The 12,692-nt window shown below is 39.3% G+C and overlaps 1 protein-coding gene and 1 pseudogene across 1 annotated transcript in view; one reads left to right on the top strand and one right to left on the bottom strand.

The window, feature by feature from the left end:
• Positions 1-12,692, bottom strand: part of etnk1 (ethanolamine kinase 1) — a 104,804-nt gene that overhangs the window by 10,884 nt on the left and 81,228 nt on the right. The window lies entirely within an intron of this gene.
• On the top strand, positions 8,749-11,266 carry LOC114660293 (uncharacterized; annotated as a pseudogene).

Below are 12,692 nucleotides of genomic sequence, written 5' to 3' on the forward strand. Positions count from 1 at the left end.
AAAGGTGTCAGATCTGCATATTTTAATAGCAGGCTTTAGATTTCATTTTCTGTTAAACATGGATTTGGTGCATAAATCACATCTAAATAATGTACAGAACAAGAGAAGATGATGTTCATTTCATGGTTTACTCCATTTCCCTGACAGAGATACAAATATTTTAAAAGCTATAAGTATATAATGGATTGAAAAAAAGTCTGTATGGAAAGAACAGACAGCTAACCGTTTAAAAAAATACAATCAAGAACAACTTCCTAGTAGACTGCACGTCTCATCTTTGGAGCAGGATATCATAAATTAGACTTATCTGTAATTAAAAAGAACCAATGGTATGATAAGTGTGTAGTTCAGCCCCCTCAGGGAACCCAAGTCCTGGGTTCAAATCCCAGTATGGAGTTTGCAAGTTTCCCTTACATAGTTATTATTTTGAACACTCTAGTTTTTCTTTCTCATCCAGAATAATACCAGTAATACCATATCAATACATCTCAGTTTGGTTCCTGCCAAGATAAACACTGAATCCTGTTATTGTGTAATGGAAAATAGTCAAAAAAAGAAATAAAAAGTACAAATGTGAGTTGACTGATATAGCAACATCTTTTAGCTTTGTCCTAAACGTTTGCACATAGAACAAAAAAGAACTGCAATTAAGAGCAGTGATGTATGTCTAATTGGTTTCCGTTTGGGATTTACAGCTGCCCTCATCTTGCCCATAGAGGCTTCAAATTAACATGTCTTCTCCCTTCTGTCTCTGCCGCAGCCCACATCAGTTGCCCTGCGTCCCAGATGCAGCACGTGCAAGTACTTCTAGCACTCACCAAACAGCTTTATTCTTGAGGCTTACAGGCCACATAGGATGCTTTTCATTTCCCTCTATAATTTAAAGTGCATGTCTGCAGGCAGGGCACTGCTAAATTTTAAACCTCCACAATTACAGTTCTGTGGTTTTCCTAGGAAGGACACACACAGAGAAAACAAAAGAAAAGGAAAACAAAACAGGCCACCGTACTGTGCAACTTTCTTTAATTCAAATGTGCTCGACAAAGGCACTGGTGTAAAAAGGGGGTCTCCAACAAGCAATTCATTAAACCTGCTTGTTCAGACAGTGGTGATAGAGGAAGGGGACCACATTTTTTTGAAAAAGACAATAAATGACGTTTAGGCCAGTCTTGTACCCACCAACTTTGCCACAATGTTATGTGTTAAAAGCCAGTACCTGTTTCGGACAAAGGTTCATTTTTTTCCACTCCATTCAAACTAATTTATACATAAATGGCTCTCTTTTCTGGAGACAAAGTCAAAATGCTTACACAGAAAGTATAGAACAGCGTAATAATTAAAAACATCATCAGGCAGATTTATTCATTCATTCATTTACCGTATATACTCATGTATAAGTTGGGTCTTGAAACCCGAAAAATTGATGATAAAATCAGACCTCGCCCGTTCAAAAATTTTTGCCTCATCCAATCTTGCATCAGTTTTTCAGATGCATCGAATTTTGTTGCAGCAGTGCAGTTACTAATTTCTTTCACTACTTCAACAATGTTTAATTTAAAACCAGCTTCATATTTTCTTCTGATCGAACGATCCATCGTAGATAAGGGATGCTCTTACGATAAAGGTGTATGAGGGTGTGTGATACAAAAAACACAAATCAGTGAAAACATTGCTTCGGAATAGTATGGGTATTACCGTGTGGAAATATCATATTAAAGTCATATCGTAATCTCTTGGACCAATAGTGTGTGTTTTCCGCATTCGACTTATACGACTGACATTATAAAATACCAGAAATTATACAGTAAAATCAAGTCCTGACTTATCTACGAGTATATACTGTATTTACTGATATTTCATTAAATTCATAGATTTTAGATTTCATTCAATTTTCTAATACAGGGTCATTTGCAGACAGAACCTTGCTCAGCAATATCAGATACAGGGCAGAAACTAACCTTAGATGGAAACAGGTCCATTAGAGCACATTCATTTAAATGTTTGTTCTCTTGATGCACCTTGGACACATCCTCAGCGATGATCCTCGTTGAGTGTTTCAGGTCTCTAATCATCATACACCCTCACCTAGGTGACCCAGCCTAGGTGAACCTGTATCCAAGAAGCTTTGTGTGCCATGGATTACCCATTTTAATCCAAAAACACCTAGAACCCTTTTTATGCAGCCTCTGTGTTACTCTTGAATGCCCTCATCACTTACAGGCATGTGGTGCCAAGGTACTTGAGGATCCAGTATAAAGAGCCAGCAAAGCCTCTACAGTACTCCTCGGTTGACCTCCATTGAGCATACTATCCATTTGTTCTGCATTCATTGACCAAATCCTCATACTACAACCTTTTCCTTTATTTTGCCTCCTCGATCCTCTCCTTCCTGGGGACAGTCAGTTCCAGCATGACCACATGATGCCAAGCATCAGGGCAATGGAAAGTTATAGAGCTACTAAAACAAATATACATGCTTGGCTAAGTTGTTCTCAATTTATTGCAGTCAGGAATTTCAGGGAAATTAACCAAATACAAGACATGACAATGGAGAAGAAGGAAAAAAAACTTCAGTTAACAGCATTTCTGGAGAAAACAAACCACTAGTGGGATAACAAGTCAAAGTCAAATTGATCCAGGCCAACAAGTCACACAACAGCTCCTGTCCATATGGAATAGGACAAGCTAATGATCACAACTTATGGGAAGCTCCAAGGAGTCACAGTTGACTCAACTTATGAGAAAGATCTAGCTCTTGTAGTGGACACTTCACTTTCTACATGCTGAAAGTGTACAGAAGAGATTAAAAAAGCGAACAGGATGTTAGGTTATTTATCACGTGGTGTGGTGTACAAGTCAAAGGAGGTTATTATTAAGGAACAAAACACACCAGTGAGGCTTCATCTGGAGCACTTTGTGCAGTTTTACTCTCCATATTGTAAAAAAGAGGTAACAGTGGTACAGAAACTCAGTGGCAATTCTTATAGGGGGACCCCTCCCCGATTTGATGGTCATCAAGGACTGGATCTTTACACTAAGAAAGACAAAACTGGGTCACAAGAAGAAAAGTATACCCATTTTATGACTAATCAATACAGAAAACTAAACAATTCCAAAGGGTTCATAAACTTTTTCTTGTCACTGTGGACCGATTACCTGGCAAATGCTTTTTGAGAACCTTCATTACTAAAATCCGAAAATTTCAGGAAAAGAAAATATGCTTTGCAGCACCAGGGACAGGGAATGCTATTGTTTGATTGGAATAGGATCAATATGTTTTCCAGATTTTAATGCTAAGTAACTTATAACAATATCAAACAGTGACTACGTAAGCCAAGGATTTGATATGGCTTTAGGTAACAAGCTAGATGGTTGTAGATCAAACACACACGTTTGACGTGTCTGAAAAAGTTGAGGAGGCCTTCAAGAATTCAATTTACTTATTTAATAAGTTAATTATGTACAGCCATATAGAAATAAGTCAATTCTCCTTCTTTTTTTTTTGTGGTGCGCTGGTGTTTTGCAGGGCTCAGTCGCACAGACAATCAGAAAAGAGTATGATACATTCAATCCAGTAACTGAATCCTATAAATAAAGAATCTGTTTAGTTTTACTTCTGTTATTTGTAATAGATATTTTGAAACAGTGTGACCTGCTGCCACAGAGGTCAATACTCATAAATAGGGGCTCAACTTAGGGATGGAGAAACTGGATGATGTTATTATTACATCACAGCATATGAAGAACTAAACATTTCCTTAATTGAGAAGTATTACTGACTTATTTCTAGCATTCAGTCTGAAGTTAAGTGCACTCATTAATACCAGTCAATCCAGAAATGTACTGGGAGAACATGTGCTACCACTCTGCCTACATGCTTACAACATCAGTACTAAACTTACTAATATTCAACTTGATTTAAAACTAAATGCATGCCTATAATTTTTGTTCAGTTCATGTCACTTGATTGCAAGATTCATGTGCACTTGACCTCTTGCTCAATAGAAGTAGCTAGATGACTAATGCATGAGTATACACACTGACACCATCTCTTTTTGCCCTAGTTTTGACGAGCTCCTTCGCTCCTTTTCTCATCCAGGAAGATGTATTAATTTCTTGTCCAAACGCTTCAAAAATATAGTAAGACCCTGCTTAATGTGGGGGATATGTTCCAAGAAATCCCAGCGCTAAACGAAACAGCGTTAAACAAGGTCATCTTAACACATAAATAATGGGGATAGGTGAAACAGGACAGAGAATAAAAAAAGTTTATCATTTTTTTTGTTTTATTTTGTAACATGTAAAAATCAAATACTGTTTTATTACATTAATTATAGACATTTTTTATTGCTAATATTGATTTTTATTCATAAATCATTAATGAAAATCAAAAATATTTGATTAAATACATAATTTATGTTTGTGATGGCTCTAAATGTCGCTGGAAATGCAACAGCTGCTTCTATATCTCCACTTACCGCTTCTCCAGTAATCTGTATGTTATGAAGATTGTTTCTGTTTTTAAATCGATGGGACCATCCTCGACTAGCAATGTCATCCATCCATCCATTATCCAACCCTCTATATCCTAACTACAGGGTCACGGGGGTCTGCTGGAGCCAATCCCAGCCAACACAGGGCACAGGGCAGGAACAAACCCCAGGCAGGGCGCCAGCCCACTGCAGAGCACACACACACACACGCACACACACCAAGCACACACTAGGGACATTTTCAATTCTGAATGTGTTTAAAAATTGATTTAGCTTTTTCCATTAATATTGCTTGACTTAATGGCATATTGCATTCGACTTCATCGTCAATCCAGATGGAAAGTTGTTTTTCCATTTCCTCAATCACATTGCTTCTGGAACGGGTAATTTTTGTTGCAGAAGTCGTTGTGATTGTAGTTGCTGATGATATGATTTTCTCTTTATTTTTTAAAATTATTCGTATTTTTGAAGTTGACATATTTAATGCAGTGCCGATATCAATTTGCCGTTCACCTACATCTAATCGTTTGAGCACCTGCATTTTAGTTTCCAGCGAAATGCTTTTTCTTGTCACTTTACTTTCTTTTTCTTTGCAATCACTCATTTTAAAACTTCTTCTTCTTCTGCTGCTGCTCCTGTTAGGGGTCGCCACAGCGGATCATCTTCTTCCATATCTTTCTGTCCTCTTCATCTTGCTCTGTTACACCCATCACCTGCATGTCCTCTCTGGGATAATTGTTATTTATTACAGTAAAATAAAATGCTATGTTTATCGTTACTGTGGACACTTTTTCTATGGTGTCGTTTCTCGTGACTGAAGACAGAGAGATATAATTAAAGTTAGTAAAAAATCTTTTATTCATACACACCAGGCAAAGGTTAAATGACAGAGAAGCGCAGTCCTAGGACACTGCCCTTCATCTGCCCCCCGGCCAGGGCATCCCAAAGTTTTTATAGGGCTTTGTCTTAATGATTACAATTACACAAGTATTGCAAAACAACAACGGTTAGTTCCTTAAAACAACATATAAAAGCTAAGCTTTTTCTTATATCCCTAACTAAGCATTTTCTTACAATCTCCAATATTGGCCACAAGACAAATGTCATGTACCCCCTGCGACCTTGTGACTTCTTCACCCTGTCTCATTTACTTTGAGGAAGTTAACCAAGAAAACAGTTTGAATCATATAGAAACTGATCTTCTTGAGCCCTTGCACAATATATTTTTGTCAGTTCATAACCTTTGTAACAGGGCTTACAAGCATTGCTGAAATGAAAGTTTTTAGTCACCAAATACACAGAGTACGAGGTGCTCAGGAGAACATCCTTCTTCTACATTACACAATAACGTTGAAGACCAATCATAAATCAACAGTGATGCAGCAGGCATACGTATTGTACTGTACTGCACTGATATCAAATGCGCCACGAGATTGGATGTGAGTATCTAATCAAGTCGTGCGATGAAGACAATGCTTTTATGTGACTACAAAGTGAATCAATGAAAAATTAGAATTTAAAAAAAAAACGTGTAATACTGGAACAGTGTTAAACGGAGCGGCATTAAGAGGGGTCTTACTGTACTCTTTTTTTTTTTTTTTTATACCAGAGTTTTGCAAGCATTACCATTGATTTCAACAGAACAAATGTTTAGCTGCAAACACTCAACAACTGTTGCATGCAAGGAGTTTTCTGAACTGCTTGCTACTAAAAATGCTTAGGTGTTGTAATAAAAAAGCAGACACAAGTATAAAGGTTTGGGGTTTTGAGGCCCCATATACTGTAAAGCAAAAAGGTATGCATCAGTGTTTTCTTCTCAGTACAACAGACAACAAAAATAAGGCAGGTCGGACAATTTATAACAGAGGACAGGAAGTGATGAAATGATGGGGAAAGTCGTGATGGTTGCATGGGAAAGTGATGTCATCATTGAGGGACCAGAGGTTAGAAGGGAACCCAGAAGTGGGTGGTACCAAAAGACTTCCGGGACTGTTTATGGCAGCGGTGCTTCGGTCTTTCTGAAGAAACAAGAAAAGAGAGGTTAGTACCCCACCATTGTCCCCTGGCACGACTTGTTGCGGCGCCCGTCGGGTCCTTAAGTCGCTCCCCATGCGCTTGTGCGTGACAGTGTGAATAGTCTCACTGAAAATAATGACAAATAACTTTACAGGCAGTTTGGGAGCACTGTGGTGAAGAGGTAAATTGCTGGGTCCATAGTGTCAAAGTCAAGTCACTTTACTATTGCTGTTGTAGTAGCTCATCATCATTACATTGTCAGTGGAAATTCTGTGATCGTTCATTTAGAATGTCAAAGGTAGTTTATTGTCATTGTAGTTTATTGATGTCAGCTATAAGGCCTTGTATGGGACACATTTAGATATTAAAGATCAGCTTAGGGTGGAAGGACAATAGGCTGGACAAGTATTACATTCGAACAATGGCAGTCAACTAGATGAGTTGGAATTTTATTTACACTATTAATATATAAATGTAAATATCTTTTGTGAGCTCCAAGGGTGCTGTATTATAGCTGCTTGAAAATGAAACAAAGCTAAATTACTTTGTCTGACATACTACATATGAACCTAAGCGGGACGATAAAAGAGATTTGTACATTATATTGTCTTTAATATTTGCAGTGCGAGACTTATAATGAAATGATGTTTTATCTTTGTTCTAAGCCCTTTTTTTTCTTTAAAATTGGTTATCATCAATCACACCATGTTGTAATCTGGAGTATCAAACATAACAAAATGGGTGTGAGGCCTCCATAATATTGTCACACTAGAAAATAAGCCAACAGGATTTGTTTAGAAAAGGCAATCCACAGCATACAAGTCCTAATACACAATCTGCAGGCAAAATCCATTCATCCATCCATTATCCAACCCGCTATATCCTAACACACTTTCTGAGTTGAATATAAAGCCAGAAGAAGGACCTAGCAGCAATGACATCTGGGTGGCCCTGCCTCCTGGGGCTCCAACCACAAAGTATACACAGTTAACGTTACAGGACCCATTTATTAAATAATAAACAAACATAAAGAAATTGCATAAAAGCTTAAAAAAGTAATAATTCAAAAATGACAAAAATAACAGTAAAACAACAAATAAACAAAAGCTTGGGAAAAACTCATGGCTGTGACATAACACACCCACTGTGTCTAAAACATCCTCAAAAATGTCACTTTTCTTAAAAAAATCATAAATATTTAGAACAATGGGGATTTCTCCATATTCATCCATATTCAAGATAATATAATTTTTCTTCTTGGTGCATTATAGTTATTTATTACCTTTTAATTGTTAACAATGTGTTAATATCTGCCACAGCATATACATATTTTATTATGCGCTAGCCACATTACTTGTCAAAGACAGGTAATAGAAGAATTTTAAAAATATCTCATATCTTTTGCCCTATGTGTAGCTGCAGCATTTTTCCTTGGTTTCCTTGTGTGTCTGAACTTCTCTTGACTTGCACTCCCGCTCTTGAGCACACTCCTGTAAAGCCTGCTTCTCAAACTCCACCCTGCTCACTTCCTCTGCTTTTATACTTCCTATTTTTGAAGGTGAGTCTCAAATTGCGTCATATGCCTTTAATCATCCTTGTGTATCTCACACTCGCATTTCCTTTTTCGATTGCAACACCAAAGTCAAACGGACCAATCAGAATGCTTGAAGTGACTGGACACACACATACACAAATCTTAGCATTTTATTATATAGTAGACACACACTCTCTCTTCTCCTTTGGCTTGTGCAAATGCCAGTCTGAGGTCAACAAAGCAGACTTAATTCCAGCTTTCGCCACCCAAAGGGTTATCCAAGTAACTCTTGGCTCTGACAGAGACATGGATGTGACCGGAAAATTCAGTTACACCAACAGCACTCTCCTCTGCCTTCAAATTCTCCCACTCTTGCTGCTTTACTGGTAGGGGTGGGGGTTTGACAAGTATCCTTATGTCCAAGAGCTGGAGATTCACCCCACTGGGTAATGAACATATGCAACTTCACTACTTTTGAGTACCATTCAATTACAGTCTTCTTTCCAATTAACATGACCATTGTTGTTATTTATCGCCCTCCAGGTTTGCTCAGGAACTTCCTTGATTTTCGGGAAGGATGGATCTCTACCCTCCCAGATGACTGCAGCAAACTTCTAATTCTTCGGGACCTGAACATCCACCTGGACAGCCCTCCTGCTGCTGCCTGTCTCGCTCTTATTTTCACCTTTAGCATCACCCAGCTCCATGCCCCACTTGTGCACAAAGCTGGCAATCTGCTTGACCTCATTCTCTCATACAACTGCACTCCCACAAATGCAGCTGTCAGTCTTCAACACACGTCTGACCACTTTTTCATTCACTTCTCTCTGCTGTTTCCCTCTTCTCACTCTTCTCCTCCCCCCCGTATCCTTCTACCGACACATCCCCTCCCTCTTTCCCACCCATTTCTCTTCCATAGTCTTCTCTGCTCTCCTTCCTCCTGACCACTTCTCCTCTCTTGACACCAACATTGCAACTAGAACACTATACTCGACTATGTCCTCCTATCTGGACAATGTTTGTCCCCTCTCTCCCAGGCCTGCACACAAAAGACCCTCCCCTCCCTGGTTTACTGAGGCAGTCTGCAATCAATGGACTGACCTCAGGACAATCAAAAGAAAATGGAGGAAGTCAAAGGCGCAAGCAGACCTGGCTAAGTACCAGTCCCTTCTTACATCCTTTTCTTCTGCCAATATCAATGCTAAGGTAATGGTCTGCCAGACCATAATTAACAGCATCACCCAGACACACTCGCTGTTCTACGCTTTCACCTCCCTTCTTAACCCTCCTCCACCTCCTCCCCCAACCTCCTTTTCTGCTGATGACTTTGCCACTTTTTTTCAGGACAAGGGGGCTACTATCAGCAATCAGTTTTCATCCTCACTGCCACCCATTATGCCTCCCCCTGAGCATCACCCAACATTCTCTCCACTCTCTGTCACTGATGTTTCTGACCTCCTCTCCAATCACCCCACTACCTGTCCACTTGAACCTATCCCCTCACATCTCCTTCAGACCATCTTCCCCTCACTCATCTCTGCAGTTTTCTACCATCTTCAAACATGCTCTAATAACCCCACTCCTCAAAAAAACAACATTTGATCCATCCCAATTACAGGCCTGTTTCTCTCCTTTCCTTTCTTTCCAATAAACTTGAACGTGCTGTTTCTAACCAAGAACGGAATGCTTGATACCAACCAGTCCAGCTTCAAGAGGAACCACTTGACTGAGATGGCTCTACTGACTGTGGCGGACCAGCAACAATTCGCTAGAGCTACCAACATGTTAGTGGTCCTGATCTTTCTAGACCTCTCCTTTGCCTTAAACACAGTCAACCATGACATCTTCCTTGCCATCCTCTCTGATCTTGGCATCAATGGGTCTGCTCTCAAATGGTTTGAGACCTACATTTTTTGCAGGTCCTACAGTGTGTATCCTAGTGAATGGAGTTGTCAAGGGCACACCAGACATGCACAGGGGTGCCCCAAGGATTGGTGCTGGGTCCTTTCCTTTTCTTTCTGTACACCACCTCACTGGGCTCCATCATCCGATCCCATGGGTTATCTTATCAGTGCTGTGCTGATGATACACAGCAGTAACTGTCGTTCCATCCTGTAGACAACATGGTATCAGCTAGAGTCTCTAAATATCTTACTGATATCTCAACCTGGATGAAGGACCACCATGTACAGCTCAACCTGCAAGATCAGAAATAATCTGAGGGAAAATGCAGTATAACTTCTGGTCCAGGCTTTGGTCTTGTCGCACCTGGACTACTGCAAATCACTTCTGGCAGGAGTACCTATATGTACTATCAAGCCGCTGCAGATGCTCCAGAATGCAGCAGGCCATCTTGTCTTTAACCAGCCAAGACGGGCATGTCATTCCTCTCTTCAGATTGCACATTGGCTCCCTGTAGCAGCACGCATTAAGTTCAAATCTCTGATGCTTGCCTACGGAGTAATCAATGAGTCAGCAGCTGTGTATATGGAGGCACTGGTGAGGTGCTGTGCTTCTTCTCGTTCAATCAGGTCTGCCAGGAAACAGCAATTGGTGATGTCACCTCTGCATGGTATCAAGTCTCAATCTAGATTATTTTCCGGTGTTGTTCCTAATTGGTGGAATATGCTGTCCACCTCCATCCAAACTGCTAACTCTATTGCCGACTTCTCAAATGTATTTAAGAAGCAATTGAAGACCCAGCTGTTCTGTGAATATCAGTCTGATTGATTGAAGAAAAAAAAACAAAAAAACTTTGCTCTCTGATCTTTCATATTGTTAGTTGATTTATTGTTAAATTAAGTTTAATTGCTTTATCTATTGTTAATCTATGTTTGTAAAAGTATTAGTTATGACATCTTTTCACTTTTTGTAAATAACTTTTGTTACCTGTCCTACTACATTTGCTGCACAAACAGGCCCTGGCCTAATGTTACTTGATTATGCTTACCTTTATTTTAAGTTGCTTTGGATAAAAGTGTCAGCCAAGCAAGTAAATGAAAATTATCTCCACACTAATTGGTGTTTTAGCTGAAACTAATGTAGCTCTGGAGATATCTGCCAGAACTCTCTGGGAAACACTGTAATCATATCCAAGAGGAGATATAATCCCTTAAATTTCACACAAAAATGAATTTTAAAATAGAAGGTGAAGAGAATTAATCAGCCATAGCTCGAGCATTGATGATGAACATAATCACCCACTACTGAGCTTCTTTTTGCAAGAAGAATTCAATTTACAGACTGTTAGGAATAGTTCAACAGAAGCCTGTGATGCGACCATTTTGAGAAGAATATGACCAAAATATTAAATTGAGAAGAGGCTTTTTGCAATGTAACTTTTCTTAAATATTACTCTGTTTAAATTATTTAGTAGTTATGTATTGTGAATATGTGTCTCATGGCTACATTCCTTGTGTATTCCCTTTAGATCGCCTTACCTTAATGTCCCTACTGAGAGCCACTCTCAACATTTATATATAGTGGCGAGTTCTTTAGCGATCCAATGATAGTTGAGTATGTTGTGATTGTCTTTATAAGCATCATTTGAATTTGTTTTTTTTTTTTTTTATTATTTTTTGCACAGGTTTTAGATTCTGCTTTTGGATTATAGATTTGACTTTTAACTTGAGTTAGGCTAAAAAGATAACCTTTTTTAGCTTCATTTTTTGTTCTTCTAATTGGTTTGCTACCAATTTTGTTAACTTTCAAAGAGCATTGTTCCACTTTGTCCTTTAAGCCAGAAGGTTCACTATTACACTCTCCCTTGAAGGGAATTTTTGAACATTTAAGGAATTTTTCAGACTGTCAAAGCCTGAACCCATTTTTGGACTGTGCGGGACTGGATGGATGTTGGGACCAGTCCAAATGGAATAAGGCCCATTTGCCAGTTTTGTGTATATATACACTTTATATCCTGGCTGGGATAAAGCAAGGAATCATACCTGGCCAGGAAGTCACAATTGAACGATTGGGCAAATGGGCTCAACCCATTCCCCTACACAACAGGTGGCAGTATTCCTCAAGGCTGGACCAGTTCAAGACAGCTGCACGGTGACATGGAAATTGGAGTCTGGGTCTTTGTGGACAGCCACAGGATGCTGCCTGGGGAGGATTGCCATGGTTTCTGCACGATCCGGAAGTGCTTCAGAGAACTTGCACAGGAAACCATAAGCAGTTCCTGGGTTGACTTCAAAGGCTGGTACAACAATGGAGTGGAGACAAAGGCAGCAGATGATACTCTTGGAGAAGGAAGGAGAGATTGGAGAATTGATTTTTTTTGCCTGGTGTTCTTGTAAGGAAGGTATTAGAGGTGAAGAAAAACCTTTTATTTGAACCAGAATCGTGTTTGGGAATTATTGTGTCTGGGTTTGGTGCTCCGTCAACCTTGTGGTTACTATATATGTTTATATACACACGCTGACACATACACCAAAAGTTCTCCAAACTAAAATGTACTGATTATACCCACCATCATCCTTGAGTCAAGTACCAGAATTGCGTCCTAGGGTCACTTTAATAATAAGATGAAGTAGACTCCACCCTGGCAGTGCCCAATCCTGAGGTTCACATCCATGGTTGGAACCACAAGGCAGCAGTGCTAACCAGTCCACAGCCATAACAGATTTAGTTTATAGATATTTATACAG

This window comes from Erpetoichthys calabaricus, chromosome 1, assembly GCF_900747795.2.
Source record: "Erpetoichthys calabaricus chromosome 1, fErpCal1.3, whole genome shotgun sequence".
NCBI classification, from domain to species: Eukaryota; Metazoa; Chordata; class Cladistia; order Polypteriformes; family Polypteridae; genus Erpetoichthys; species Erpetoichthys calabaricus.